The sequence below is a fragment of the Bison bison genome, unplaced genomic scaffold (genome assembly GCF_000754665.1).
Source record: "Bison bison bison isolate TAMUID 2011002044 unplaced genomic scaffold, Bison_UMD1.0 scf7180017864048, whole genome shotgun sequence".
Classification (NCBI taxonomy): Eukaryota; Metazoa; Chordata; class Mammalia; order Artiodactyla; family Bovidae; genus Bison; species Bison bison.
Window position 1 is genome coordinate 7,022,795 of NW_011494620.1, and position 11,501 is coordinate 7,034,295.

At 41.8% G+C, this 11,501-nt stretch overlaps 1 protein-coding gene across 9 annotated transcripts in view; it reads left to right on the forward strand.

The window, feature by feature from the left end:
* RCBTB1 (regulator of chromosome condensation (RCC1) and BTB (POZ) domain containing protein 1) overlaps positions 1–11,501 on the forward strand; it is a 62,049-nt gene that overhangs the window by 4,376 nt on the left and 46,172 nt on the right. The window contains exon 1 of one of the 9 annotated variants that reach the window (XM_010835685.1): positions 9,386–9,485. The exons of the other annotated variants lie outside the window; for them this stretch is intronic. The gene's annotated coding sequence lies outside the window, so the exon portion shown is untranslated. Of the gene's footprint in view, positions 1–9,385; positions 9,486–11,501 lie in introns of those variants that run through there. 9 annotated transcript variants of the gene reach the window in all.

Here is an 11,501-nt window from a genome sequence, read left to right on the forward strand (position 1 = left end):
ACTATTGTGGTCAACATACGCAGTGGCATGCTTTAAAGATAAGTCTCTCAATTAATTACATCTTTATTTCATATTACATAGGGATGCACTAGTTGAATTAAGTACAGTTTAATGAAGACTGTGGCTATGTCTGGTTGCTCAGCTGGTAAAGAATCTGCCTGCAGTGCAGGAGACCTGGTTCAATTCCTTGGTTGGGAAGATCCCCTGGAGAAGGGATAGGCTACCCACTCCAGTATTCTTGCCTGGAGAATTCCACGGACAGAGGAGCCTGGTGGGCCACAGTCCATGGGGTCGAAAAGAGTCAGACACGACTGAGCCACAAAGCACAGCACGGCACCTGGCTGGCTATGTCTTGTACTCTCCTAGATGATGGTTAAGTCAAAAGACAGTTTCTTTTGTGTAATTGGTTGTTATTTGTATATATGATTGTTATTATCAGTCTTAACACTTGGTGATAGCAGTGTCTGACATGTTTCAGAGGAACTGCCCATTGCTGAGATGTCCGATGTGTGGTGTTCCTTGAAGTTTGCCACTTGATGAATGTAGCATCATCATCATGATTGTAGTCCTAAGTGCAGATGTAAGATCTGCCGCAGTGAACACAAGTCTGGAAAGTGTTTTGCTTTCAAGGGTCAAGGAGAGTGAATTGTATGCAAGCTGTCATTTCTAATGAATATGATATAGGACTTCAAAAAAGCACTGATGGATTTTACAGGGGCAGTTCTTACTGCCTTTTAAAAAAATTATTTATTTATTTGGCTATGCAAGTTCGTAGTCTTGGCATACAGGATCTTAGCTGTGGCACATGGAATCTGTTAATAGTCCCCTGACCAAGGATGGAACCCCAGCCCTCTGCACTGGGATTGGGAAGTCTTAGCCACTGGACCACCAGGCTTATTGTCTTAATAACCCCATTATTGTCTTAAAAAAAAATCATCTGAGCAGCTTTTCATTCCAATTCTGATTCAGTTAAAAACAAAAAAAATCCGAAAAACCCTCTTTTCTGGAGAAGAAAATCTCATTGGAGATCAGATGGGTGCTTTTATAGACTTATAGTCTCTACCTCCACTGGACTCTGTATAGCATCTTTTTAGGTTTCCCTGGGCAGTGTTCTTTTCCATCCTCCCCCCTCCCCTGCCCCTTTTTAAAACATTTTTTTAATTTTTTTGATGTAGACCTTTTTTCAGAGAAGGCAGTGGCATCCCACTCCAGTACTCTTGCATGGAAAATCCTATGAATGGAGGAGCCTGGTGGGCTGCAGTCCATGGGGTCACTAAGAGTCGGACATGACTGAGCGACTTCACTTTCACTTTTCACTTTCATGCATTGGAGAAGGAAATGGCAACCCACTCCAGTGTTCTTGCCTGGAGAATCCCAGGGACGGGGGAGCCTGGTGGGCTGCCGTCTCTGGGGTTGCACAGGGTCGGACACATCTGAAGCGACTTAGCAGTAGACCTTTTTTTTCCCCTTAAGTCTTTATTGAATTTGTTACAATATTGATTCTGTTTTATGTTTTGGTTTTTTGGCGATGAGGCATGTGGGTCCCTGGCCAAGGATCAAACCTGCACCCCCTGCACTGGAAGGTGGGGTCTTAAGCACTGGACCTCCAGGGAGGTCCTACCCTTATTTTTTATTGGTTTGCTCCATCTTCTGTTGCTACCTCCCCTCTTACTTTCAACAGAAAGCCTTCCCTCTTCGTTCACAGGGAGAATTTATGAAAGAGAATGCGCTTAGATAAATATCAAACCCACAATGAGATACCACCTCACACCCACTAGGGCGATTATGATGACAAAGACAGACAATAAGATGGAGAAACTGGAACCCCCTACATTGCTGGTGGAACTGGAAAATGTAGACTCTCAGTAGCCAAGAGAGAACAGTAAAGAAGGAAATTACCTCCAACTTTTTAAATTCCTTTTCATCAGATCTGTCCTTCACTTTTCACATGCTTTCAAACCGTTGCAGCCTGGCCTTATTCACTCACGGCCTCCCTGAGGCTTCTTCTTCTTAGAGTTGCCAATAATTTTTGGTAAATGGAACAGACGTTTCTCAGTCCTCACCTTGTTTGGCCTCGCAGCAGCATTTGACCCAGACACTGCCTTCTTTGTGTCCCTAGGCTCCTGTGACTCTTCCTGTGGTTTTCCTCCTGCTCTGCCTCTTCCTCCCGCCTCTGTCACGAAGCCCTGCTTCTCCCTTTGCTTTTGGAGTTCCTTTGAGTTCTGTCCAAGACACTCTTCTCTTCTTACTCCACACACTTTTTCCTGAGTGATCTCGTGCCAGATTTCCAAGTCTCCAATCCAGATCTCTTGCTTTTTAAAATTATTGTTATTTTTTGAAGTAGAGTTGATCTGCAGTGTTAGTTTCAGGTGTGCAGCAAAGTGATGTGGTTATACATTTGTGTACCTGTCTATACAGCTCTCTTTCTTGATCTTTAGATTTATGAATCTGTCTATTCTACATACCCACTTTGATATCCCACAGGTAGCTTAAATGCCCAGAGTAGAATTCCTCATCTCCCCCTGAAACTTGCTGTTTTCTCTCCCATCGTGAGTGGTTGTTAAGGATCCCTCACTGCCTGAGCCGAGTGCCAGAGTGTGAGCCTTGGCTCCGCCTTTCCCTGATGTAGCTTCCTCCTCCCATTCAGTCAGTTGCAGAATGCTTTTGAATCTGTCTCTGGGTTGTTTTCTCCACTTCTGTTTACCTGGCATAGACTTCCATTCTTTCTTCCCTGGTTACCGCAGCCACCTTAGGCCCTGGGTGTGTCTCCTCCGTCATCCCCATCTAGTCTCTGCATTCTGTCGAAGTTTCCTTCACAGACACACATCTAATCATGCCACTTCCATGCTTAAGTTCCTTTGGTGGTTACTTGTTGCTCTTTGGATGGACTAAGCTTTTTGGGTACACTATACGAAGAGCCGACTCATTGGAAAAGACGCTGATGCCTGGAAAGATTGAGGGCAGGAGGAGAAAGGGATGACAGAGGATGAGATGGTTGGATGGCATCACCAACTTGATGGATATGAGTTCAAGCAAGCTCTGGGAGATGGTGAAGGACAGGGAAGCCTGGCCTGCTGCAGTCCATGGGGTCGCAAAGAGTTGGACACGACTGAGTGACTCAGTAGCAACAAGCTTTTTGCAGCAAGCATGGCCACGCTGTGGTTAGCATCTATTTCTGTGCCTTGAAACCACCCCCTGCCGCCCTGATTCCATGAAGTTCTGCTGGGGGCGAGATTGGCTCTGTGTCTTGTTTACCTAGAGGACATCCAGTAAACACTTACAGAGTGAATATAGTGTGCTTCTGCCCATCCATTGCTGGGATTGTGGTTTGGCTTTAGGCCATCACAGGGCACAGGGATACTCTTCACGCAGTGGAGAGTAGTAGGTGAAATCATTTTAGAGATGTCCCCGGAGGAGGGGTTCATGACACCAGAAATAGATTTGAACTTGGGCCCATCCATTTTTTAAACTATTCACTTGTCTATTTTTATGCAGCCTATTTTGCTAAGTCTGCATGCTTGGTGCAACAAAGAATAGAAGCATAGAAAAAAATTATTTGTAGTCATGGAGATTTCTGGTTTCCTTTTGAAAATAAAAGTATGTCATAAAAGCAGCATAACTTCAGAACCCTAAAGTTATCCTCTTTTGTTGCTAGTGCTGTGTCCACTTGGGTGGTTTGCTTTGCTAACCTGAGTATGTGGCTTCTGTAAAATGATTTCTTCACTTACAATGAAGGGGCTGTCAGATTCCCAGGTGTCCTAGAAATGCCTCAAGCTTCTGGGCAATAACATGATTGCAGCCTCTTGGAGGATGAAGCTTAAGAATCGCTTCCTGAGGCCATTATTGCACATTGAACTTCAAATCAGGTAACCTGTTGGTGGGTGAGAAGTAACAGTTGTCTTCTTCAATGAGTAATGGACTTGAATGAAGCTGATGAGGCCAAAAGGAATCGCAGTAAGTGTTAGGAAATTATAAGAGAGCAGTCATGCGGCCTTTCAGTGAAGGTAGGAGGATTACCGTGTCACCTGCACAGAGGCGTCTTGATGAGGGCTGGCAGAAACCCCTTTGGAGAACACTTCATTCTTAGGGTCCCATAGTCTTTGTGGAATTTGTCAAGTATTTGGGGCATTCTTTCTTACTCTCATTCTTGAGTGAGTGAGAGTCATTCAGTTGTGTCCGACTCTTTCAGACGCCATGGACTGTAACCCACCAGGCTCCTCTGTCCATGGGCTTTCCCAGCCAAGGATACTGGAGTAGGTTGCCATTTCTGTCTCCAATTTTCATTCTTGCCACACAGCAATACTGCAGAAAAGAGAAGGAACGACAGTTGTTCCAGCTGTTTCAGTATCAATGTCTCAGCCAGTCTCTGAAACTTTGCTGTTTTGCAAGACTTATGTCAGAGAATAGACGAAATAGTTTTAAAGTGTATTTTTTAAAGGGTGAAGTAGTGAAAAGAATACCAATTTATCATTCTATAATTGTTTTTAATTTCTTATTAATTTGACTTGAATTTTTTAGCCAGTGCCCTTTCTTTCCCAGGATCAAGGCACCTGGGAAAGGTAATTATTAGTGTTTCTTATGTGTATTATTTTGTTGTATAAGAGTTTTGTGTGCAAATAAATTTGTGAAAGTGTGGGTTAAATGATTTTAAGTAACTTTTTTTTCACAGAAGTAAAAGATACTTACCAGTTTTCATCAATTAATAGCCAGACAAAAAAATAAAAGGTGATTACAGTTGCAAGCCATGATGGAAACATGATTAACCTAACAGTATAAAATAATTACATAACAAAAGTGATTTTTTATTTAAAAGATTTTTGAGCTCATTCTCTGGAGGCTTGTCTGGACCTGGGAAATATGTTTGGTGTCGAGATCAGTGTTGTAGCATCTGCTGGGTCTCAAAAAGCTCATCAGAATAAGTGCAGAAGAAAACAGTAAGAGTATCATGTGGCTCTTCTGTAACTTCAGAGGTTTTTTGAATTGCTTGTGTTGTAGCATAGCTACAAGACAACAAGTTATAATAAAATTGTGCTTCAGAAAACTTTACCCCAAGCCCTAGAATTCCGCTGTTAGAAAGTCTTCCTAGAGTTGAAATACAATGTACTCCAAAATGGGGAAAGATGGCCACGCCCTAAATCTTTTGTGTTCAAATGGGAACTTACACCGATGACAAAAGGAGGCTATAAAAAAACACTTGTTCCTGCAGGAAACCTGGATGAGCTTCACTGAGGAAATGCTTTCATGTTGTCATATGCTGGAGAGAATTTGACTTTTGGAACTTCATATAACTGGTTTCTCGGAGATGTAATTTTTATATAGTTGTAACTGTTGTGCACATAATTTTTTTCCATTTACAGGTATCACCTGGCCTGTGTGTTGGCATGTTTGTCTCATTGCTTACTTACTTCTTCCACTTATATTTGCATTTTAGTTTTCCACTTACTAGGATTGACTTTCCGTTAGTCCTAGAGTTTCTCAGAGGCAGGGGTCATAATTGTATTGCTTTATGATTTTCCCCAGAATTATTAGTATGTGGGGTCAGAAGAATGAATATATATTATCATTTTGTTGACATTATCAAATGGTAGTGCTTTTTTGTAAGACATCGTGGACTTTATCAATATCTCATTAACTATAAATAAAGCCCTATTTTAAGATGGCCTAACAGCTAAACTTGGAGAAGGAAATGGCAACCCACTCCAGTGTTCTTGCCTGGAAAATCCCAGGGATGGTGGAGCCTGGTGGGCTGCCGTCTCTAGGGTCACACACAGTTGGACACGACTGAAGTGACTTAGCAGCAGCAGCAGCTAAACTGATAATTAAAATCATTACCCATCCAGTTTATGAAAATAGAGAAACCTTTACTTGGGATCTTCAGTTTGTATTATAAGTGCTCTAAAGTTTTTTCAATTAAAAAATCATTTTTCATATTTGCCATGACTGTTTCTGGATGTCGTCTAAACCTGGCTATGGCTGGTATGCTGAGGAACACATAGGGCATTTTAGATGGATTGTTCCAACACTCAGAGTCCTTCCTGTTTCCTGTGAGGATATCAGCTTCCGTGATAAAGAGTGATACAGTCTCACTTCATGCCCCGAGGATGACACCAGCCAGAGGAGTCAGAGTCTGGGAGCTAACCAGTTCTGCTGGGTGTCTCACTCTGTTATAATCTCTTTTCCTTAGCAAGCTTTCGGGTGAGCAGAAGACGGGTTGCGGGGGTGAAGTCCCATCTGTGACATCAGTCTCTTTTGTGCCAAATACATCTGGGTAGAGTTCGGGGGGTGAGGTCTTTGTGGATGCCGAGGGCTGGCTTACAAGGCGACCCTAAATTTCTGGTATCGTTTAGTATTGAGACCATTATTTGATCAGAAACTTTCAGTATGAAAGTTTTCCTGTATTATTTTCCTCCATTTCCTGTTTTTAAAAAAAACTCTAAACATTTTCAAATATATTTTTGCTAGATCAGTAAAACAGTGCCTTCCCGTACCTTCCCTTAACACTCGGTTCTTAGGGGGATCAGAAGATTGGCTGCTGCATACTCCTCAGTCTCCAGGTCTAATGCAGGTTTCTGTAATTGGAAGGTCTGTGTCTCTCCTCTTGATTGAATTTGCTTTCAGAGAGTGCAATGAAACAACCTTTTCTTCCCCATGCCACCAACTCTGAGGGACAGTGCCAGTTGCTAGGAGAAGCCAGCCCAGGGAATGTGATACAGATCTGTGGTCCTAGTGCATACAGAGTCAGTCTGTGGCAACACAGGATGTATATTCGTGTTTTTTTAGGATGTATTTTCTAGTGGCAGAGATAATACAGAGATCTGAGTGGGTTGGCATATTATCCTTTGAGAGTGTGAAAGTCGCTCAGTCGTGTCCGATTCTTTGCGACCCTAGGGACTGTACAGTCCTTGGAATTCTCCAGGCCAGAATACTGGAGTGGGCAGCCTTTCCCTTCTCCAGGGGATCTTCCCAACCCAGGGATCAAACCCAGGTGTTCCGCATTGCCGGCAGATTCTTTACCAGCTGAACCATAGAGGAAGCCCTTGAGAGGGTTAAACTCTTTAATAATCTCTGTTTCCATTTGTCTTTTTTGTTCTTTCATGTTTATTTTATATCCATATAGCCAAAAAAAACACAAAACATTGATTCACCTATTAATGTACAATGAATGATAATTCATGCTGAACATATCAGTGCTATTTATGAGAAAGTATTTCCTAAAGAAAATAATGGCTAAAAATAATGTTGCAAAAAAAAATCACTATCTTGTTGAACTTCACGAGTAACTATTTAGCGTAAAGGGCATGCTAATTACAACTCATTCTTTATGATTATCAGTCAAGTCCTGGAAGGACACGTTCATCATAGCATTTAGTTTGGTCTAGTTTGAATTGCTGTAAGTACTGGAAAGTTCTAAGGTTATATTTCTTTTATGAGTAGAAATGTTCCATTCACAATTTCCCTAACCTGAGCTTGCTTTCCCGAGACAGAATTATGACTATACTTTTCCTAAATTATTTTTTAGTTCTGAAACTCTTCTACATTTAACTTTTAAAAATAACATGCTTGAGTTTATTAATACAGGCTTGGTAGAAGCCCGTGGGACCTTTCTTTGATTTTTGAAAATTGTGGTTAAAATATGCATGACATTAAATTTAGCATTTTAAAACCATTTCTGAGTATACAGTTGAATGATATTAAGGCCATTCACGTGGTCATGCCAGTGTCACCACTCTCAGTCTCCAGAAGTTTCTCGTCATCTCTCCTGAAATTCTGTATCCTATTTACTAACACCCCATACCCACCTCCCCCAGGCCCTGGCAACCTCTTTCTACTTTCTGTCTCTGTCAATTTGAGTACTCTAGGTATCTCATGTAAGTGGACACATACAGTATTTATTCTTTTGTGTCTAGCATGTTTTACTTAGCATAATGTCTTAAGGGTTCATCCTTATTGTGTGTTAGTATTTCATTCCGAGGCTGCATAACATCCCATTGTATACATGTTTATTCATTCCAGTGGGAACATATTTTGTCTGTCCGTTCATCTGTTGATAGACATTTGAATTTTCTATCTTTTGGTTGTTGTGAATAATGTTGCTTTGAACATTAGTGTACAGCTGCCTGCGACCCTGCTTTCAAATCTTTGGGGTATACCCTAGAAGTGGGGTTGCTAAATCATATGGTAATTCTGTGTTTGATTTTTTGAGAAACTTCCATAATGTTTTCCATGTTGGCTGTTCAGTTCAGTCGCTCATTTGTGTCCGACTCTGCGACCCCATGGCCTGCAGCACGCCAGGCCTCCCTGTCCACCACCAACTCCTGGAGCCTATTCAAACTCACGTTGGCTGTAGCATTTCATATTCACACCTTCTACACTTAAGTTTATATTAAAAATTCATTTTACAGATTTGCCAGAAGCATTCTGTCCCCCTAGGTAGTGAATTGAAGGTACAAATACCTCTTAAAACTTGTAACAGATTAGGATAAACATAGTTAAGATAACTAAATTTTTATTTTCATTTAAAATGCTTGTTTATTTTTTATCACAAAATATGTATTACAGAAATTTGGAATATAGTTAAGCAAAAAAAAAAATCACCTCTATCTTTCTAGAGAAGTACATTATACATGATACTTAAAAAATTGTATTCTTGTTCTATATACATTATACTTAAAATTGTATTCACATAGTACATATTGTTTTATTATATAAGTCTTCCAGAGTACTTCTGGGTTTTGTGGGTTTCTTGGTTTGTTTTTGTTTTTCTCTTGGAAATAAGCACATAGTGTAGCTTTTGGTCAGCATCTTGCCTTGCAGTGCCCACTAACGTAGGACGGAAAAGCACTGGACTGTCGGCCTTAAGACACCTGGTTGTCACGGTTGTTCGGTCGCTGAGTTGTGTCCAACTCTTCTGAGACCTCCTGGACTGAGCACACCAGGCTCCTCCGCTGTCCCAGAGTGTGCTCAGATTCATGTCCACTGAGTCAGTGATGCTATCTAACCATCTCATCCTGTCATCCCCTTCTCCTTTTGTCTTCAGTCTTTCCCAGCATCAGGGTCTTTTCCAATGAGTCGGTTCTTCGCGCATCAGGTGGCCAAAGTGTTGGCACTTCAGCGTCAGTCCTTCCAATGAGTATTCATGGTTGATTTCCTTTAGGATTGACTGGTTTGCTCTCCTTGCAGTCCAAGGGACTCAAGAGTCTTCTCCAGCACCACAGTTCGAAAGCATCAGTTCTTCAGTGCTCAGCCTTCTTTATGGTCCAGCTGTCACATCTGTACATGATTACTGAAAAAAACGATAGCTTTGACTAGACGGACCTTTGTCAGCAAAGTGATATTTCTGATTTTTAATATGCTGTCTAGGTTTGTCATAGACAAGGAGGAGGTAATGGCAACCCACTCCAATATTCTTGCCTGGAGAATCCCACGGACAGTATGAAAAGGCAAAAAGGACAGCCTGGCTAATCACCGCTGAATACTTTACTAAGGTACATACTATCCAGGGTGGCTTAGGTTGAGTGGACCTAGTGAACCTAATGTGTGTGAAAATTCTTCCCTGTTAGTGTCACATCTTCAGTACATTCATTGGTAGAATAACTTCACAAGTTGCTATTTGAAGCATTTAATTTGTTTTTGAAAACTCCAGAGTGATGATTTAAATGAAAAATAGTTAAACTGTTTATGTTCCTCTACAGTGACATCCATACAGTTAGATGAAAACTGTTAGTACCTCTGCTTCACATTTAGGCACAGTTAGTAGATGTCATAGGACATCAGCATTGTCCTAACTAATGCCGCTTTTCCTGTGATGGATCCTTGTATTTCCCAGTCATTGAAAGTCACAGGGTTCTTCATTCTGGTAAGTGCATGGGTCCTAAGTTGCTTCAGTCATGTCTGACTCTTTGTGACCCTATGGATTGTAGCCCATCAGGCTCCTCTGTCCATGGGATTCTCCAGGCAAGAATACTGGCGTGGGTTGCCTTGCCCTCCTCCAGGGGGTCTTCTGACCCAGGGATCGAACCCGTGTCTCTTAGTCTCCTGCATTGACAGGCAGGTTCTTTACCACTAGCGCCATCTGGTATGTCTGATACAGATTTCATAAAAAGTTAAGTGGTTAATTTTTAGTGATTCTGCCTGCTTTGGCTTTTTTGATTAACACTTTATAGTTTTGTGATAGAGGGTGGAATGTTAAGTCTTTGAAGTTGATAGAATTATGCTTCTTAGTATGATTTTCTTAATAACCAGTGAAGATACCACTGCCCCCAGGAAGAAGAGTAATTAAATGTCTCACCACAGTAATCTAACTAATGATGACGATGGTCATTCTGAGCTAATCAGAAAATTCTAGTGGTATTTATATTTGCATTGCGCTGCCTCACTAAAGACACACCTCGAGCCCAAGCTCAGGACTGATTTGTGTCATGGGCAGCACAGGACAAGTGCTGGGTTTTGATAGCTCCACAGAGCTCTTAGAGAACCTTGTTTCGGTTCTGAAGATTCCCTGTTCGTGTTATCAGTTGGCCAGGTTGAGTCTAGTCTAATGAAGACCCACTCCATGCCTTGGTCCACAACCCAAGGGTATTCTTTGTGTCACATGCTCTTATGACCTCTCTGAGGATGAAGGACACATGTAGTCTTCAGGGCCTGCCTTCTCAGTGGTTTTGGGGGGAATGAAGGTTCCAGTGACATTCCCAAGGTTTAACCAGGTAAATCCAGACAGAGGCATTTTGGGGAGTTGGGGGATGGATTTTTATTTTTATTTTTTTGGAGGTAAATTTCTTTTATATTTGAGGCATTTTGAAAAGATGCTGGTGTACATGTCTGAGACAAGGTAGTCAGAAGGAAGCCGTGTTGGGAGCAGTTCAGCCTTTGAAGGACTGATTGATGTTCTCTGTAAGAAGAGTCTCAGGAGTGGGTGTTGAATCCTGACTGCCCCGTAACCTGGGGAAGTCATTTCACCTTTGAACCTCTTTCATTACCTGGTGAGCGTGGATTATGGTCTCTTCCTTGTGAGGATATTGTGAAGATTAAATGAAATAATGCCTGTGAAGCTACCTAGCACAGAGCAGGTCCTTGATCCTTATTAGTTTCTGACTCCCTGCTCGTGCTGGTTTCATTACCAGGAGTAAATTGCTTGCTTGGCTAGTGTCACTGCCTTTGTTTTCTCATGTGTTCAGAAATCCCTGGAGCTTATTCTTTGCATCTTGAACTGTAGATTTTTACAGAGCAGCTTTTTGGAAAACCCAGGCTTAGGAAGGTTATCACATCCCATGGATTGATTAAAAGTAAACCTGGGACTAGAACCCAGGCCTCAGGGCTCCAGTCCTTTGCACCAGGCCAGGGTTATTGGTAATGCTTTCTGCTTTTCTGAGGAGTGTGGGCATGGAAGATATATGCTTTGACTTTTTTATTGACTCTCAAGTTACCAGCATTTGGAGCAGTATCTCATAAAGCTTCAAGTCATTTAGCATGCATAAACTCAGTTCGTATAATGAGCTATCATT